Here is a 20974-nt window from a genome sequence, read left to right on the forward strand (position 1 = left end):
AACAAAAGCAAGCTCTCAACTGGCAATACCGCTGGACACCAATTTTGTAAAGAAAAAGAAGCCCTGGGGAGGCTACAGAAAAGACTCGGATAACACACACTGTCAGGGGTGGGGTGGAGATCCAGACCCCCGCGCTGCCCGAGTTCAGGACCAGCCTCCACGTGTTCTATATGAATTTGGATCTGCCCTTGGAAATGGGCAATGCGGAGTCACTGATGAATTATCTCTGGTCTGGGGTGGGTGTGAAACTAGAAGTGCTTTGCATTCTCTCCTCAGTAATCCTCTGTAGTTTTAAACTATCCAAATGAAACATGTTTTATTTTACTGTCAGGAAAAGAATTCCCATCATTTAAAATCAGCACCTAGTGGAAATGGTATTTCACACTGGCTTCTACGTTGTCCTCTGAAGGAGACACGCGGAGTGGTTATGTGGTCCCCTGGTGCCCTGTGACTCCGAAAATTCCCGTTAAGACTGAGGCTTCTGCCAGCTGGAAGGTCAGGCACTGTTGTGATTCGGTTCCGTGGCTGCGACTGCCTCCTGCCACCAGCGTCCCCATTTCCTAGGTGGTCGACAGAACAGGGGAGCTTGGGGACAGCCCTGACGGGCAAGAGCTGGCGGCAGCAGTGGGAACCACGTGGCCCACCAGTCACAGATGACCTCTAAGCCCAAACTGAGGGCGGCGGAGTCCAGAACCTCAGAAATGCAGCACTGCTTTAAAGTTCTAAGGTGGCTGCATCCTACCGTGCCCAGCAAAGTGGAGGGAGAGATCATTTCCGTGGAGGGAAGTATTCTCTCGTGCTAAAACTCCCTCCCAGTCGTTTTTAACTAGTTTGTTTACTATTGGAGTAGAAGAGAAAAATCTAGCGATATTCACTCACAACAATCCGAGAAAAAGTCTGGTACATTCTAAAAAAAATCCTGTATCTCAGACCTTTCTCAATCCATTTACAATTGCCTGTTGCTTCCCTCAATTCTTATGCATGGAATTCGAGAGAACACCTCTAAACGGCAAATGCTGTAACAAGCTCTCCTTACTGGATAAAACCCCAGAATCCCTGAATTTCCCCACCTGTTTACAGGAGCCCTTACGTTGCCAAGGGAACAGGCTGTTGCTAAGGTATGAGGTGGCTGTCAGAAACTTCTAGCTTCCAACCTGCCCATTAAATTGCTCTTTGGGGATCTCAGCCCGGCACGCGGGATCCCTGGGGGAGTCGCTAATGACTGTGACACACGGGGCCACTCGCTTAAAATCCCATCGTGCTTCCCACATCCAGTCCCCGTGCGTGTGGCGACGACAGCATTCTTGACTCTTCACACGTCGATAATAACTCTATTAATCGAAGCATCTCTCTATGAAATGAGCCAAGTAGCTCTGGTTGGCCCTTTTTCATTCAGGAGAATATTTACTGTGATGCAAAGAGCCATTAAAACAACAATATACAAAATCATCCACTGTAATGTATAAACTGAATATAACACTTTACTTGGTGCGTCTTTTGAGACTCTTCAAAGGTTTACTGGGAAACTTTGTAATGAATGCCCTGCCCGCCTGCATTTCTAAAATATGCAACGCATCTGCTAAGCTTCTCTGTTACCCTGCAGAACCAAGGAGCCCTGTCAAAGCTCTCTCCCCCACAGCTGGTCTTAGCAGCCAAGGCCACACGTGCTGGGACGGTGACCACACCTAGCTCATCTGGTTTTCAGAGCAGCGCTAGAGAAGGCATAGTCCAAAGAATTAGATCCTCCGTGTGAAGCGGAATGCCACTGTCAAAAGCCCACTGGTGGCCTGGGCTCCCCTGATAAACCTGCTGCCTCACTGACCTGACAGAGGAAGGACGAAGGATCGAAGGTGGTCTGGCCATGTCTTTGCTCTGCCGCACGCAGATGGAGAAGCCAAGTGGCTCAGACATAGAGGCCACTTCATTCACGAGTGACGTGCCCAAGGGCCTTTGAGACTCAGTCACCTACTGAAAGCAGTGGGTTAGGAAGAGTCCGCGGCCCTTTTACACCCTGACGCCATGGGTGCTCACCAAAATGCGACGTTTGTTGATGTGGCTAAAGAAAACGGGGGTTGTCCACGAGGGGAAAAAAAAAAAAAGATATTTCTTGCCCTGTTGTGTTAGTAAAATATTAACCCCAAATACAACATGGAAAATGTTAATCTGGTGGTAATGGAAGGAGGGAAAATATTTTTTTTCCCTCCTGTCACCAAACCATTAACTACAAATATAAGCATATTATTAGAGAAGGTATACTTTGATTTGAAAACACTTTCTTTGCTAAAATAACATTACGAAAGACAGGGTCTGATTTCCGAAAATAGGCCCATACGTCTTTAAAACAGGCAGCTCCTCTACGGGCCTATGACTGACAAACAGTATTCTCACACTGACAAACGCAACTAGCGCTCGCGCTTCCGATGTCCCTTCCCATTTTTAAGAAGAATTTGCATGTACAGGAGCTGGTTAGACCTGTCTTCGGCACAGTGTTACATGGCCACGGCCTCAGTATCCTCCACCCCACCTCTTCCTGACACTTGGCTTCTTTCTTCAGTTTTTTCCCCCCTTTTTTGGCCTCCCCACGCCGTCTGGCATTCCCTGGCCAAGGATCAGATCCTGGCCACAGCTGCGACCTACACCACCCCTGCAGCAACACTGGATCCTTTAACCCAATGTGCTGGGCCAGGGATCGAACCTACATCCTGGCGCTGGAGAGACGCTGCCGATCCTGTTTGACACGGCAAGGAACTTCCACACTTTCGAATTGATGCCTCCTTAACAGTAGCTGATCTACAAAAGCACCAATCCCTGGACCCTTGTGGACAAAAATCCACAGGTATTTGCTGAGCACAGTTGTGAAAAAATGGGTAGACTCATATGTTTTGTTTTGTTTGCTAAAGTGGAACAAGTCTAAATCCAGAGACTGAATTTAATCTGGGTGTAGGAAGGGTGTGACAAGACACACATCACAGGAGCCAGTGGGGGGAAAAGATTGTTAGCATTGGGCATTCACCAAATCATTCAACTTGTGAAACTAAACAAGCACTGATGGTGTGACTTTTGAAAAAAAATTAAATAAATCAATAATGAAGTTGACCAAATGGAACATGTTGAGATTTACACTTCATCCACATGAGAAATTAACATGCTATTTATAACTCAAAAGAAGGTTAAGTATCCCCAAAGTCCATTTTTTATTATTACGATAAACTCAATTTTATGGAGTTCCCGTCATGGCTCAGTGCTTAACGAATCCGACCAGGAACCAGGAGGTTGTGGGTTCAATCCCTGGCCTTGCTCCGTGGGTTAAGGATCTGGCGTTGCCACGAACTGCGGTGTAGGTTGCAGACGTGGTTCGGATCTGGCATTGCTGTGGCTCTGGCGTAGGCCAGTGGCTATAGCTCTGATTAGACCCCTAGCCTGGGAACCTCCATGTGCCACGGGAACGGCCCTAGAAAAGGCAAAAAGACAAAAAGACAAAAAAAAAATAATTGTTAAAAGTAGTAATGATAAGAAGATTCTAAGCACAAGTTAATTTAAATCAAAGTAAAACATGCTAACCAAATAGTTGGGCACTTAAATGTGCAGAAGATCACTTTGATAGAAAGAATGATGGCAAAATGGTGCATTTCTGAAATAAAGCCTGGTTACTGAGGATTTTTTTTCAGAGTTCTTTTTACTCTTTAAACTTTACTCAAATACGTAGTTGCTTTACAATGTTGTGGTAGTTTTAAGTGTACAGCAAGGTCATTCATTTATACATACGGTATATCCGTTCTTTTTCAGATTATTTCCTCATGTGAGTTATCACAGAATCTTTAGTCGAGGTCCCCAAGCTACGCAGTATGTCCTCCTTGGTTACAGACCTTATTTATATACATATCCCACTTCCCAGCGTTTCTCCTTTGATAAAGCTCAGTTTGTTTTCAAAATCTGTGAGTCTGTTTCAGTTTTGTAAATAAGTTCACTCATATCATTTTAAAAATTAGATCCTGGAGTTCCCGTCGTGGCGCAGTGGTTAACGAATCCGACTAGGAACCATGAGGTTGCGGGTTCGGTCCCTGCCCTTGCTCAGTGGGTTAACAATCCGGCGTTGCCGTGAGCTGTGGTGTAGGTTGCAGACGCGGCTTGGATCCCGAGTTGCTGTGGCTCTGGCGTAGGCCAGTGGCTACAGCTCTGATTCGACCCCTAGCCTGGGAACCTCCATATGCCACGGGAGCGGCCCAAGAAATAGCAACAACAACAATAACAACAACAACAAAAGACAAAAAAAAAAAAAATTAGATCCCGTTTATAAGTGATATCATATGATACTTGTCTTTCTCTGTGTTACTTCATTTGGTATAATAATCTCTAGGTCCATTCATATTGCTGAAAATGGCATAATTTCATGTTTTATTGCTGAGTAATATTACAGTATATATATGTACCACATCTTCTTTATCCATTCCTTTGCTGGTGGACATGTAGGTTGCTGCCACATCTTGGCTGTTGTAAACAGTTCAGCAGTGAACACTGGGGTGCATATATCTTTTCAAATTATGGTTTTCTCCAGACAGATGCCCAAGAGTGGGATTGCTCCATCATACGGTGGTTGTATTTTTAGTTTCCTGAGAAGCCTCCATACTGTTTTCCATAGTGGTTCTACCACTTTACATTCCCACCAACAGTGTAAGAGGGCCCGGGCCCCCTCTTCTCCATACCCTCTCTAGTATTTATTATTTCTAGATTTTTTTGATGATGGCCATTCTGCTGGAGTAAGGTGGTAGGTACCTCATAGTAGTTTTGATTTGCATTCCTATAATAATTAGTGATGTAGGGCCACTCTTCGTGTGGTTTTTGGCCATCTCTATGTCTTATTTGGAGAAATGTCTACTTAGATCTTCTGCCCATTTTTGGATTGGGTTGTTTGGGGGGGGAGTTGATATAGAGCCACATGAGTGGTTATTGAGAATTAAGACTATGGTAAAAACAGAACCATGGCTGATGCAGGTAGGCTGTCTAGCATCTGAAACCCAAAGTTCTCAGGACTTCTCTTGGAATTGCAGCGTCCTCATTGAGAAACTTCTCACTTCCGTTCCCTCACTGCTGCCTGTTTTTGGATGCTGATGTAGCTCTAGCAGAGCGGTGTGTCACAGAGGAAAGAGAAAAGCTTTTACTGGACTCCCAGTTTCCTAGAGCACAGTCATTTGCAGCCATAGATTCCAAGAATATAAAACAGCAAGCAGAGCTTTAAAGGATGTGGATCATGAAACCCGAAGGCCCCAGAGGGGCTCGGCCCCTCCACCATTCTTAGTGCTCTCCTGATTAGCAAAGGGTCTTTGATCAAGGCTGCTTCCCTTTAATACCAAAGGGTAGAAAAATTGCTGGCAGATCCTTGCCAATGTGCAGAGGCCTAAGGAGATTTGGTTTCTATTTTTCACTGGGAGGGCACCAGGGGGGTGAGAGCTCCCTTTGTGCATCTGACTCAGAGGCAGGAGCCTGTCCCTGATTTCCCAGGAGGCCTATGCTCGGTCACCCCAAGGCCAATGCCCCTAATGCAGCGGGTTCAGCCTAATGTGAAACACAAGACACAGACGTGGAGCCTGGCCACAGGCGGCACTTTAAACACAGTGGCTAGATCGTGAAAATTCCATGAGAGGAGTTCCCATTGTGGTGCAGCAGAAACAAATCTGACTAGTAGCCATGAGGATGCAGGCTGTCCGAGATCAGTGGGTTAAGGATCCTGGGTTGCCATGAGCGGTGGTGTAGGTCAAAGATGCGGCTCAGATCCTGCATGGCTCTGGCTGTGGCAGCTGTCGCTCCGATTCAACCCCTGGCTTGGAAATCTCTATCTGCCACAGGTGCGGCCCTAGAAAGCAAAAAATAAATAAATAAGAAAGAAAGAGAAAGAAAGAAAGGAAGGAAGGAAGGAAAGAAAGGAAGGAAGGAAGGAAGGTCCATGACAGAATCACTCGAATCACATCACAAAGCAAGAATAAGGTCCAAGTCCAACTTCTCCACACTTGGTGAAGTTCTAAAAACGCCCTATGTGCATACTGTGAAGCAAAACAAAACTAGACTACAAAGCAAATTTCATAAGAAATGCTTGGAAATCTTTTTTCTGAGAGACCCCACAAATGCACCCCCCAAACATTCCAAAATAAATAACAAAAAACTTAAAGTTATAAAATGTTATAATTATAGCTAAATTTAATATAGAAATAAACTGTATTGGTTATACCTCAATAAAAGGCAATCAAATTTAGGAATGAATCTATGAATGTCAGAGCTAGTATTTAATCACTAATATATTGTTGCATTATCAGATTACAGTAGCCATTGCTTTCTAGTAAATTCTTTTAGGAATTAGGATACGCTATTTATTTATGTATGTATGTATGTATGTATGTATGTATGTATTTATTTTGCCTTTTCTAGGGCCGCTTCCTGCGGCATGTGGAGGTTCCCAGGCCTAGGGGTCTAATCGGAGCTGTAGCTGCCAGCCTACACCAGAGCCACAGCAACACGGGATCCGAGCCTCGTCTGTGACCTACACCACAGCTGACAACAACACCAGATCCTTAACCCACTGAGCAAGGCCAGGGATTGAACACGCAACCTTGTGGTTCCTAGTCAGATTTGTTAACCACTGCACCACGATGGAAACTCCAGGATATGCTATTTTTAAATAAGTTGTTCAAGATAATAGTATTGTGCTTATTTACACATTAGAATAAAAGCAAGAAGTTTAAGAAAATCATGTCATGTTTACAGTTCAAAAAGTTCATGAAATTCTTGCCTTTAAAAGTTGTATCAGGTGGCCAACAAGCTCATGAAAAAATGCTCAATATCCCTGATTATTAGAGAAATGCAAATCAAAACTACCATGAGGTACCACCTCACACCAGTGAGAATGGCCATCATTAAAAAGCCCACAAATAACAAATGCTGAAGCGGGTGTGGAGAAAAGGGAACTCTCCTGCACTGTCGGTGGGAATGTAAGCTGCCATAGCCACTATGGAGATCAGTATGGAGATACCTTAGAAATCTATACACAGAACTACCATATGACCCAGCAATCCCACTCTTGTGCATATTATCTGGACAAAACTTTCCTTAAAAAAAGACACATGCACCCACATGTTCATTGCAGCACTATTCACAATAGCCAAGACATGGAAACAACAACCCAAATGTCCATTGACAGATGATTGGATTAGGAAGAGGTGGTATATATACACAATGGAATACTACTCAGCCATAAAAAAGAACGAAATAATGCCATTTGCAGCAACATGGATGGAACTAGAGACTCTCCCACTGAGCGAAGTAAGTCAGAAAGAGAAAGACAAACACCCTATGATATATATAACTCATATCTGGTATCTAATATACAGCACAAATGAACCTTTCCACAGAAAGGAAAATCATGGACCTGGAGAATAGACTTGTGGTTGCCAAGGGAGAGGGGGAGGGAGTGGGATGGATTGGGAGCTTGGGGTTAACAGAGGCAAACTATTGCCTTTGGAATGGATGAGCAATGAGATCCTGCTGTGTAGCACTGGAAACTATGTCTAGTCACTTATGATGGAGCATGATAATGTGAGAAAAAAGAATGTATACATGTATGTATAACTGGGTCATCATGCTGTAGAGTAGAAAAAAAAATTGTGTTGGGGAAATAACTATTAAAAACATTGTATCAGGGAGTGCCCCTTGTGGCTCAGTGGAAACGAATCTGACTAGTATCCATGAGGATGCAGCTTCGATCCCAGGCCTCGCTCAGTGGGTTAAGGATCCAGCGTTGCCATAAGCTGTGGTGGAGGTCACAGATTCGGCTCAGATCCCTCATTGCTGTGGCTGTGGTGGCTGGCAGCTACAGCTCCAACTGGACCCCTAGCCTGGGAATGTCCATATGTCGCAGGTGCAGCCCTTAAAAAAAAAAAAAAAAAGCAAATAAATAAATACAAATTATGTCAGAATTTCTTTGCTCTGTGCGTGTATGTATTAACAGTAAAGGTTACATTTCTTGGGGAGAATAACACAATTCTATTAATGTGTTTAAATCGATTTGTGGACTATTGCTTTCCAGTTCATAAAGTGCTTCCACATGTTCCTGAGTAAGGAGAAGAGAGAGGAACCAATCTGACCATACACCCATTTCACAAATAAAGAAACAAAGAGAAATCTCCTAACCTCCCCCAGGAAAGTCATGTTTAAAACATATGCGCATACCTATACAATTAAATGCAAAGAATTAAGTTTAATGTACATTATCCCATGAATTCCTTTGTTAGAGTAACATATGAGAGTTCCTGCTGAAAAAGAACCATTATGAATTTAATGTATGTTAAATTATTAACAAAAACAATCCAAAGGAACTTCATAACAAAAATAATCCAAAGGAACGTGATTTTGGTGGAGGAACTTTACCATAGAAAAGAGTTCTTCAACTAAAAAGATGGAAAAGATTGAACCAGAATCAGATCGCTAATGAATGTTCCACGCATATCTATGTATTTTATGATTCTTCACTGAATAAAATTATGATCCTGCATTTTCACAAAACAAGCCACTCGCACCTCCGACCATAAAGCAACCTTCACCAACATGAAAGGTACCACACTTGAGGTCTGGGTTCTACAGAAAAGGCGTTCTCTGGAATGAGGATGGGAGGGAGGCAGGTGGCAGAGTATTGCAGTAAGAGGGTGTGTGTGTGTTTGGACAAGAGACTCAACCGTATTCTCCTCCCAATTAAACCTGATTCAGTGATGGCCAATGAGAAGGATTCATTTGTCTATTCTACCTCAAATGAATCCTGCTCCCTCTCCCTCACAGATGTTAATTTAACACCTGCTCAGTGCAGTCACCCACTGGCTGCCCACTGGAGACAAGTGCAGGCACACAGGCATAGGCACTGGCCCTCTAAGTCTTAGATCCACAGTGCTGTTGGAAATACAGGCATCTCGTGATACTGTGCAGTCTACACTGTGAGCGACAGTGAAATTTAGTGATCTTCAAGGCCTGTAGGAGAAGGGGGAGGGGGGAGTGGGGGGGGGACTTTCTTCAAGTTGCGTTCTTCCATGTCTGTCTATTGCCAAGAGCAAGTGGATGCCAGGTTTCCCCTAACTGGGCATTCTTAGAAAAGCATCGGCTTCTACCTACCTGGCTAATCAGTAATGGAAAGAGTCATCAATTCGTTAATTTGCATCGCTGTGCATCATCTTTAAATCTCACTGCATATTTCATCTTTGGCTGGTAAATTTATGCCATTTTATAATGACATGTTTTAGGAGTAATGGTGCTTTAACCCCCCTGATCACACCTGGGCGGCATCTCACCCTCAGAGCCATTCACAGCTCAACTGCTTCTGGGTGGCAGCACTCAGACGTCAGGGAAGGGACCAGGTACTTCCAGCTTCCTCGGTGCTTAACCGTTTCTCCCAAACCTTCTATCAGGAAGCGGCCATGGGGCTCTCATGCCCCCCCACCCCCGTCTACCTTATCTTACCACCTCTTTCCCTCATCACTCACTCCTGCCTGTCTTCCCGGCATCCTTTTCTACTCAGCTCACCTCCTCTTCTCTCTGCCATTAGCACTGCTCAGTTTCACCCGGTGCCAAGAGGTGTCCTTCTCAACAACAAACCCTTGCAGGAGAGCAGGAAACAGCGAGGGCTTCTAACTCAGATCACTCACCATCTATAAGATGTACTTTGCCCCTGGACAAAAAGAGGCGGGTGCCTCAGGACATCTGGTCAAGACAGGAGTGGAAGTACTGCCCCAGTCCCAGCACATGCGATTTACATCAGAGTGCAGGCGCCACGGTGGCTCAGAGAAGAAAATCTGCCTTGGGAACAAACAAAAGTCTAAGAACAAAAACAGGCATATGGGTGTTGAATAAATGGAGATAATATAAGAAAAATAACATATTTAAAAGTAGAACTTAAAAATCATAAAATGTACGGGATAATGAAGAAACCTAAGTGCAGTCCAAAATATGCATGCTGTTCTCCAGATCGCAGATTAGACGAGGAAACCGAGAGGCACGCCACAGATTTTGGAGGCGTTGGTCTCAAAACTGGTAGGTAAACACACATGAGAGACGGTGGACAGAATCCACATGGAAATCCGAGGCCATGTGTGCAAGCGGAGACAGGCCGACATTAACCTGCAGGCACACGTTTTTCTTAAAAAGATGTCTGTACCTTTGAAAAAACACAAGCAACCTCCTGAAATAACTGGAGAAACAGCGGCAGGTACAAAGAAACCCAACCAATATGGAAAAACCACACTCCTTGTTCCCAAAGGGCTGTCTCAGAGCAGCCTTGGCCCCCAGCCCACAATGCTCTACAAACGGCTCCCGAATCACCCATCTCTCATCCGGCCGCGTGACGGAGCCAGGCAGCTGTGCGAGGCTTTGTCATGCCAGGGAAAATGGACAAGGGTATCTTACCAATTGCACTGCATCCCACTCATGCCTCTTAAAACACAGCTCTCTGCAAGAACTCTGGATTAGTAAGAAAATGCCCCAGGCTCCAACCTAACACATCAGAAAATCAGAGCTCATCTCCTTCCTCAAAATACAGCCCAGCCCCTCTGGATCTTTGTTTTACTTCTTGACTTTGCCTAAAACCAGTGGAGATTTCCATAAACAACCATCAGCCAACTGAGGTTGCATCCGTATAGTTTCTAATGCTCCATGGCAATGTCTGACAGTGTAAAGAAGATGACAAAAATACATACCTTCACTTAAATATGAAAATGGATTTTTTTTTTTTTCCTTTTCAGGGCACAGTCTATAGCATGCACCAAGGGACTTAGGCGATTTGCTTCCGTTCCTCCTTTACATTCTTGCACTAGTAAAGGTGATCTCAACGTGTGATAGGTACTAAAAACAGAGGTTATTAGACTATCCCTGATATGAGTTTAAAGACAGAGCTCATCAAACCCCAGGTCGTCTTCTCCCATGATCGGATAGAAAGACATCCAGAGGGTCATCTAATCACCTGAGCCCAGAACAGCGGCACCCATGAGGTCTGGGAAGGAAGTGCAAAAAGAGCATGCAACAGTGTACCCAGGTTCTAGATTTTCACAAAGTCTGGGAACGCATTCTTCAAGGGAAAATAAAAATAGATGCTGCACACCACCTCAATTTTTACAAGCGCATCACTTCCCTGGTCTCAGAATGGAGCCGAAACTGTTCTACAGCTATTCGGAAATAGGAAACAACCTTTTCTGAATGTGCCAAATGCTTGGAAGGAGGGCCATTCCTAAAGAAAGAATGTAACGTTGTTTCTGAAACTTTGAAAATGATCATTTTGCAAAGCTAGACACTCCATTAATTTTCACCTTATTTTGAAAAAATACAAATTGAGACATGCAAACATGACCGTTTCACCTGCAGCATACCTTTCACTGAGGCTCAAGAGCCACTGGATAACAATTTGTCACTTTCTCTCCATCACTTTCTTCTTCTATTTCTAATAACAAAAACCATTGTTCTTGCCGCTGTTCCGCAGTTTAAAAGTAAATCGCGTACGTGACCCTCCTTTGCCCCTAAATATGTCAACATTACCTTCTAAGAATAAGGACAGGCTTTTGGAATACTGGCTATTTTTAGAAAATTAAGGTTTAACTGTGAATGCCTTTGAATTTAATAACTTATAAAAGGTAGTGTCATACAACTCCAACTGCAGGTTCAAATACTTTTCCTTAATTACATGAAGTCTTTTCTGACACCTCACCCCAAAGAGGAGTCACTCTTGAAACGAGAAGTTAAAGATTAATTAAACAGAGTAAAAGCTTCAGGAGGGCAAAGATTTGTCCTTCTCACTCCCAGATGCCAGGAGCTCCCAGGAGAGCCTCACAATGAGGACACGTAGACAGTGTTTGCTGACGTCAAAAACTATTCTTCCAATTGTATTTAACGGCTGTTAAGTGTCTCGTGTCTAGAGCAATATACGAAGTGGTTCTCCACTATGTTTAACGGCGATTAAGGCTGACACGACCTATGTATTTAGCAGCACGGTCATTTTTTTTAAACGTGTATTTGAAGGTGAACATTTTCCCCCCACAGACAACCCTCAAACGTGATCCTAACTCTTGATTTATTTTGAAAAGCGCTTGGCATTTATGCCATTGATTCGGATTTTTAACATCCGGTGGAAACACCCAAAGGTGAGGGTGGTTACTATTTTAGGTTGATTATGGAATGGTTGAATTATGTTATCTTTTAAAAAAATTTTTTTTTATTTTTTATTTTTTGCTTTTGGAAGTTCCCAGGCTAGGGGTCGAATTGGAGCTGCAGCTGCTTACCCACACTGCAGCCACAGCAACGCTACATCCAAGCCACATCTGGGACCTATACCACAATTCAAGGCAATGCCGGATCCTAACCCACTGAGCAAGGCCACATCCTCATGGATACTAGTAGGGTTCATTACAGCTGAGCTGCAATAGGAACACCAAATTTTGTTATCCTTTGATCTCCCCTCACCATCTAAAAAAAAAAATTTAAAAAAACTTCCAAAAGAAAAGACTTTCCAAACTGACTTCCATTAAAATTAATTTTTTAATAACTGCTGGATTTTATCACTACTTCCCCAAATGCTAATTAATTCTGACTTTAAACTATGTAATTATAATACTTCTGCTGAAATACAAATTGTCTGGTGGCCCTGGGGTGAACAAGTTGGAATACATTTCAGATTGTATCGGGTGATTTCTGAGACCAGGAAACAACGTTGGCCCCGCCCCCACCCCCACCCCTATCCCTACCCTGGGGGGCACCGCTCCCCCATCATTTGCAGTTCCTGCCTCTCCGCTCTAGCAGGAAGACAGGAATGAGGCTGACAGCTGGCATCCAGCCAGAGTAATAATACCTCTCTCCATGGGGCTGGGAGGAACACCGTGTGCCAAGCTATTCTCGGCCAGGCACCAAACCGCACACCACCTTCAGGAGCCTTCATTTAGTCAGTGGCCGCCGATACACCTGCAGAATGTGAATTGACGTTGCCATGGAAATACAACAACTCTTCCGGGTTCTGTCAGAATCCATCTCTCTCTGCAACAAGGCAGGGGTCAGAAAGGAAAGAAGCTCCAGCTCCAGGGAGGAAATAGACAGGAGGGGCTTGGCAGCGCCCCACAGCATTGGAGAAGCCCACTTGGCTTTCTCCACTAACAGATTCACACACACCCTGTGCTTAGAATCCAAATCTGCCCCTTTTCCCTTTCATTAGACAGTAGCTGATCGAAGTGCCTTTCTTTTGTCTTACAGCCTCCAGCCAGCCTTCACAAGGCTTCAGCAGTAACGTCTATGAGCTTCCCATTTCCTCCGCTGTCATGTGACCCAGATGAGCCCTCCAACTAGGACAGGTCTATGATGCTCTGTCTTCAGTCTTAACAGGCCTTAATTAGGCCATTCTGCCCAAAACTTGAACAAAAATGTCACAATTTAAGCACAAGAAAACAGAGCCCGGCATGTAAGAACAGCGAATAAATAGGAGGCTTGAGAGGCATCAAGGTGACCCCTGTGTGCCTGTGGCTTGCATTCTGTTGCCTCTCCTGGCCTGTTGTGCCAGCCCAAGGCCAAGCTCTTGAGAGCAGGAGGCAGTGCAGAGGCACACTCTCCATGCGGCAGGGCCCAGGCCTGCAATCCCTGTGGCTGGGAATCTGTAGCTGCAGCCTGGTCCTGCTTTTGGCCTGGATCCAGTCCACTGGTCTCACTCTGAATCACCTGCTGGGTCTCACTGCCCCCCGGCCCAGTCTCCGGACTTCACTGCCTGCTGGCCCAGCCCTGGACTGACAATCTGGTGCTTCACAGAGACACTGGCCCTTCCTGCAGAGGCAGGGATCTGAGGAGGGCGGTCCAGAACCTTGACAGTGGTGTTGCTGGATACGACGTGAACAGCAGAGTACCCCGATTCCGCAGGCGTCTGTGTGTGCCTCCCAGCAGGCTCACAGCATAGAGGACGTCACCTTGGTGTCTGATCATATGCAAGAGACCCCAAAGGCCCAACACGTGCCCTGCTTGACTATTTGAATGAGGCACAAACCCAGTCATCAGCTGACCGGGGGCAGCCCGTCGTAAACAGCCCTGCAGACCCTCTCACGTGTGTTGTCAATGAGCCTTGCCCATATCGTCACCACCTGAAGCACCTATGGACTTACCTGACACTGACTTTTAGGAACATCCGTGCATCACCGACATTTACAAGTCTGATGATTCAAGACAGTGTTTAAGTAGCCTCTATTTCATCCTCCTAGACATGCGTGTGCCAGTGGTGGTTAGTTTTACGTAAACGTGGCCAGACTACAGAACCCAGCTATGCCATCAAATACTAATCTAGATGCTGCTTGAAGGTAGTGCGTAGATACGGTCAACATTCACAATCGGCTGACTTTATTGAAAGGAGATCATCCTTAATGATGTAGGTGGGCCTCCTCTGGAGTGTTGGAGGCCTTAAGAGCAAACGGTTACCTGGAGAAAAAATTCTTACTTAAGACCGTAGCATAGAAATCCTTTCTGCATTGTCATCTTAGCATCATGTGAGCCAATTCTTATGATCAATCTCTCTCTCTATAATACATGTATGCGTGTAGGTACTTGTCCTATTGGTTCTATTTCTCTGAAGAGCCCTCATATACTCTATCTTTGCCGAGTGTTTGAAAGCAAACAGACAAAAAATAGGCCCCTTTGAAACTAAGTCACAAAACACGTGACTATCCTCCTTGCAGCATCCTAGACCCCAACATATGTGGCCCCTGCCGCCTAATGTAAGTGCATATTTACATTATTTCCAAGCTCCATCTATTGGAAAGCATGTAACTACTCGGAAACAATTTCCTTATTTCTTTCTTTCTTTCTTTTTTTTTTTTTTTACTTTTTAGGGCCACACTTGTGGCATGTGGAGGGAATTTGTCAGGTTAGGGGTCAGATCAGAGCTGCAGCTGTAGGCCTATGCCACAGCCACAGCAATGCTGGATCTGAGCCACATCTGTGACCTGCATACAGCTTGGTGACAATGCTGGATCCTTAACCCACTGAGGGAGGTCAGGGATCCAACCCACAGTCTCATGGATACTAGTCAGGTTTTAATCCACTGAGCCACAACGTGAACTCCTAAACCAATGCTTCTGGAGTGACATTACTCACTGCCCTACATGAAGCAGGACATAGATTAGCTGGCAGCACAGGGATTGCGTTCTGGCAGGAATTCTGTCAGCCACAAACCTTCCAACTCCAAGTTGACTCTCACTGGGTCGCTTCAATGCCCACGTGCAGAAGGCACATGTGACAGCAGCACCACCTTACTTGAAACACCTTTCTTCTCCAAGATAAAGCGGTCCTCCATTGTCACCAACACAGCAAGTCAACCAGGAGGGGAAGCCTAAATGGACGACGCTCTGTTCCAGCAAACACACTTTCTATGAACGTGTTTCAAACACAAAGATTGCCGTCAAGAGTTTAAATGCCTTATGTATGTTTAGGCTTCTATAGGCTCGTGAAGAGGGGAAAAACACCAAAACACTAAACTGAGAATGGGTGGAAAAGTACATAATGTGTGTATACAGCATCACAAAGCGTGACATTTGAGTTTGCACATGATCCCTGAGCTGAAAACGGCTTTGCTTGCTCAGCTTCTGAGAGATTCGGACCAAGTTGGGTTGCAAGAGAGTGGAAGCACTTCCTCTCCGTGTGGTTTTACAAGAATCCTACAACCCCCACTGTATCTAGAGGGGGTTTCAACTCCCTTCGGAGGATATTTGGTAAATATGTGGGGGTACCTCTGGTCGCCGCTGGGAGTGGGAGGGTGGAGGATACTGACATCAACTGGGAAGAGGCCAGGGGTCGTGCAGTGTCCGAAAATGCACAGGACAGCCCCTCTCCCCAGAACAGGGGAATACCTGGCCCGAAACATGGACACTGCTGAGGTTGAGAACCCCTTCCCTGATCTAGAACCAAACTAGGCCTCAAGTGTGTCCTCTCCGCCAGGAGGTGTTACGGGGAAGTAGAGAGGAGCTGGGACTCTGGAGTAAAGCGAGGACCATCCTAGGCAGTGAGCAGATAGAAGGCTGGCTCACTCCACGTGCGGGGAGGCTTGCCGTCCGCAGGAAGAGCTGGGCCAACAAAGCCGCCCGCAGCCCTGGTGCCATGTGCTGACTCACATCAACAGGAAGGGATGACGGCAGTGCCATTTGCTCCACCTGATCACAGTCCATTCTGCCCAACAGGGAAGTCCGACCTGACGTGCACCGATGCTACAGAGCGTGGTTAATGAGAATGCAAGGTCGTTTGCAATGCCGTCGTGAATCTGATTTCTCCCCTTTAAAACAACAAATATCGACAACTAAATCTAAGTCACAGTATCGCTTTGGGTTTCAGCTCGTCAGTTTAAAAAGTGGGGAGTTCCACTTGGAAAGTCTTTTCAAACAGGAGGAGCCCTTGCTGGTGCAGGACGCACATGTTCCCTCACAAAGGAGACAGCTGACGTCTACGGTGGGTCAGGAGTAAAACGCATTTCAATCCAGAAAGCTGTTAAATCTCTATACCGAGGGGTGTGTTTGGCCAAACGTTCCGAGGACTCAGGTGCTGGAAGCTGGCAGTGAAGAAACGCCCTCTCCTGCCTCTGTCCATCCTCCATCCAACACGGCCACCTCAGCTGCTGCAGCCTGGATTCAGGGTTGGGAGGCAGAGGCCACATGTCGTTGTCACATCATCTGACACATCATCGTGAGATCAGTAAATCAGTAACACAGTAACACGGGAGGAACAACGGACACTGGAGGGTGAGGTGGTTTTAAGTTTAGATTACGCAGAGCACAAAACAGCTTTCCACCAGGCATCAAGGGACCAAGACCCTGATGAAGCATTTATATTTATGAACTTTATTGACCTTGGAGAGGTGACTCCAGCCCTCTCCAAGTTTCCTGATGATTTAACACTTGCAGACACAGAATTTTCAACTTTCAAAAATACAGTATTTCTAATTAATCTAGGATGAAGTGTCTCAAGAGCTACTCGAATGAATGTTTGAGAGCTTGATCTGATGAGAGAAATTTAGCTCATGACAAGAAAATGCTAGCATGCACCTTAAAAAAAACTGCTAATGGAAGTTCTGGTCCCTAAGAAAATTTAGATCATGAGCAACCTCAAGTCAGAATTCTCATGAACAAATTCTTCAAAATGAAGCTTTATTTTTTATTTTCTATTTTCCAATATTATTTCTCAAAAAAATTTAAATGGGAAAATTAACGAAGTAATTATTTAAAAACTTTATTGTTTCTATGGTTACAGGAAAATACTACACATGAGGATCTTTTTTCCTTTCCTTTTCTGAGTTTTTATTTCTAAAAATTTCCACCGATTTTACTAATGATTCACTAATTCACAAAAATAACATAGCGAGTAATTTATAGGGTGATGCAGTCTCCTTTTTTTTTTGGCTTTGATTAATAAAGGAACTCAAAAAATATTAGATATTTTTTCAAAGTTTGCATGATGGAAAAAGTAGTATTACACGTAGTTTTAAGGGTTTATATACATGTGGAAACATTTTACCTAGAGTTAATATTTTTCATCACTGTGTGTGTTTGTGTGTGTCTATGTCTGTGACTGATAATCAGTGCAGATTCTTGGTATATAATATGTCAGCTAAACACAGAACCTGAACTGGCAAACTAATTTTTTTTTTTTTGGCTGAATTTTCTGGCAATAGTTGGCTTAGGCTCAGGGAAAGCTTTTTATAAAACTGGACAGCAAAATGGAAAGACGCTTTTTTTTTGGCCACACCTGAGGCAGGAGGAAATTCCAGGGCCAGGGATCGAGCCCGAGCCACAAGCATCGAGCTGAGCCACAGCAATGACTATGCTGGATCCTTAACCTGCTGAGCCATCAGGGAACTCCAGAAAGGCACTCTCTTTAAAAAGAAATGCATTATTAAAAAAAAATCATAGATACCTGTGAAATTCAAGTACATTCTGTTTAATTCACATGACGTCGATACCAGTAATACGCTAGAGAGATCTCAGAAAAGTCCATCATAACTCTTCACACGATTATATTCCTTTTACTTGGGTTTGTAACGGCTATGCTTCGGTGGATCTTTATTTGTGATGTAACTATCTCACACAAACGTACACATATAATTGAGCATCAAACAGATATACTTGGGAACAAAGCATTAGACTGCAGTGTGAGGCCATGCCTGCAGTGTTTGGGAGACAGAGCACAGCTCCGCTTCTCGGTCCAGCAGTGGGCAGTGGTGCGGTCAGAACAGATCAACACAGATGCCACTGGGGACCAGCGGTCTCAGAGGAGGGCAATGGGCACAGCACCGTCACCGTCCATCCTGGAATGTGGGGCTTTGTCCTACAGGCCCCGAACCAGCATGAAACAAACCATATTTGGGAAAGAAGAGCAATTAGCCATTGCTGCTAGTGCTTCCCTGGATGCTATTAGCGGTTCGCGAAGATATTAAAACAATAACTTTGCAGAGTGAGTGTGGTTTTCTTCGCTGGGCTTCTGTACACAGAGGAAGCTCAGCATCTTGGATTGGAACATTCCACCTGTGGGTTTATCATCATTTCCCCTTCTCTCCGGCTCTTTTTCCTGTTGCTGCCTTGCCATCCGTGTCTGCAGTGTCCAGTTAGTCCTTGCAGGCTCGCTGCCCTTGCCCAGCGCTCTTTTTCCCCTTTGGGGGGCACTGCCCAAAATGGTGCTTCATCCAGGGATAAAGGACGGGGACTTTGGAGTCAGCTGGATTCCGTTTCTGAGGCTCCAAGGCACCCCCTTTCCAGTTCCAGCCAAGAGGCCTCCTATGGCAAACTCCTGGGGACTCCCCTGAGCGCCTCCTGCAGCCAGCAAACAGGGCAGGAGAGCTGGGGATCAGAGCCCCTCCAAGCAGCCCTCCACCCAGACAGGACAGGTCCTCGTCCCCCAGGCCCCACCACCCAGGAGTTGCTCAGCCAGGTCCCAGGGTTCCAGGTGGGACACATCCAGCAGAGAGTGACCTCCCCAGTCACTTTGGAGATTTCCACCGTGTAAAGTGACACACACAGCAGCCAGCCTCCACCTTTGGGTCCCAAAATCTCCCGCCCCATTTGACACTTCTAAGCTCCAAAGCAGCCCTTTAGCACTGGGCTCTTTCCGCCCAAAGATCACCGCATTGTTCCCACCCAGGCTGAAGACGATTTGCTCAACCACTGACTTCACTTCGCAAAGGTCTAACATCAGCCCAGCCACAGCCTCAAGTCCTGGGCGATACTTGAAGGTAAAATTCCAGAATTCCATCCATTATAGGTTGGAAGTTTCCTCTTACCTCCCTGTGGCTCAAAAAAGACGCAAGAGACACACAGCCAGACTCCACATTAACTTATGGACTAAGGCAGCCCGTCTAAGAACATCATGGAATGGTTCTGTTATATTAATTCCGGGCCCCTGTCACTTTATTATACATAGATCACGATTAAAAAAACATTGAGGTGTTTTACAGGTAGAATATGCATACATTTTTGCCCTGGATGTTGTACGATATCCCTGATTTAAAACATCCCCTCCCATGTACACTGGATGGTGTTCTTCCTTGAACCAAAACAAAGCATCTTCTCCTCTATAATCTTCAAGTCCTGACGCCGTGGTTGCTGTGGTTTTGTATAAGGGAGGGACTGTGTGCTCCCGCTTCAGCTTTTCTAACAAAGGGGCCATTCCTGACGGTCACGGGGCTTGGGAGATGCCCTGGTAGTGCCCCCTCCCTTGCGGAAGGATATTAGGGTGAGTCTGCCTTTGCGGAGTTGGCCTTAACAAATCCCCTTTCTCATCAGGGGCTCTGGTTTCGGAATCCTGGAAGATGGAGGGTGTAGCCATAAGCAGTTGGGTAAGCAGCAGGCGTAGACTCTTCATCGGTGTGATGGGAGACCTATTTTGCCCTTGGCAACGACATTTCCATCTTTAGCCTCTTTCTCAAAGCATCCATGATGCTCAGCGTGGGAAAGGCTCTCAAGGGAGCCACCTGGAAGCTGGCCCCAGACCTGCCAACATGCCAAGGCCCTCACGTGCATCTGTCAGGAGTGTTGCGTGGTTCTTTTTTCTTTAATTTTTTAAATTATTTTATTTTATTTTTTCTTTTTAAGGCTACATCTGCAGCATATGGAAGTTCCCAGGCCAGGGGTCGAATCCAAGATGCAGCTGCCAACGTACACCACAGCCACAGCAACGCCAGATCTGAGCCGCATCTGTGACCTACACCACAGCTTGTGGCAACGCCAGATCCTTAACCCACTGAGCGAGGCCAGGAATCAAACCCAGATCCTCACGGACACTATGTCAGGGATTTCTCATGTTGCTGTTACAGGGCATTGTGGAGGTTCTTGGAGGTTGTTACTCTGGAATATGAATTACGCTGGCAAAGATTTCACATTAAGTTCTAACATTTGCTTGTGTTAGGATAAGGAATAGCCTTATCTTAAAAGTCTTGGATCCTTTCCGAACCTTTCAAAGGCACAGGGACCTTCTTATTACTAAATGTTTGTATGAGCAAAGGTCTGCATTCTGCCCCTGGGAGACTGGTGGCCACTTCTCTCTGCCCACGGATATTTCACAACTGTCTCCCTGCCATCAGTGTCTACCTGAGCCACAATCGGATTGAACAGGAACTGTTTAAGGTCCATCTCTGAGCTGTGCAGCCTTTCGACGTGAAAGGGCGTTGAGAGCGTTGTGTGGGGGATAGAACACACTGCCTTCAGAGCCTCCCTCTCTTCGTCGAGACAAGCCTTCTCTTACTCTGAAATATCAGAGTTAGGATGGCGCTTGGGCGTTGGCCCTTCCTTCCCCTCTCTTCCTTCCCTTTATGCCGAGAGAACAAAGCTAAGAACCTTGACTTACCTAGAAAACACAGTTACAGGGGCAAGAGCAGCTGTGGAAGCAGGCTCCCCATTTTCTTTTCCCAGTGGCCCAGCAACACCTTGAAGAAACAATGTCTGTATTACAGATATAC

The 20974-nt window shown here is 45.4% G+C and overlaps 1 protein-coding gene and 1 non-coding gene across 2 annotated transcripts in view; one reads left to right on the forward strand and one right to left on the reverse strand.

The window, feature by feature from the left end:
* DSCAM (DS cell adhesion molecule) overlaps window positions 1–20974 on the reverse strand; it is a 740562-nt gene that overhangs the window by 442288 nt on the left and 277300 nt on the right. The gene's annotated exons all lie outside the window — the stretch shown is intronic.
* Window positions 2103–2229, forward strand: LOC125114504 (small nucleolar RNA SNORA11). Its single transcript, XR_007131823.1, has one exon. It is a non-coding gene; the product is annotated as a small nucleolar RNA SNORA11 (small nucleolar RNA).

The sequence above is a fragment of the Phacochoerus africanus genome, chromosome 1 (genome assembly GCF_016906955.1).
Source record: "Phacochoerus africanus isolate WHEZ1 chromosome 1, ROS_Pafr_v1, whole genome shotgun sequence".
Classification (NCBI taxonomy): Eukaryota; Metazoa; Chordata; class Mammalia; order Artiodactyla; family Suidae; genus Phacochoerus; species Phacochoerus africanus.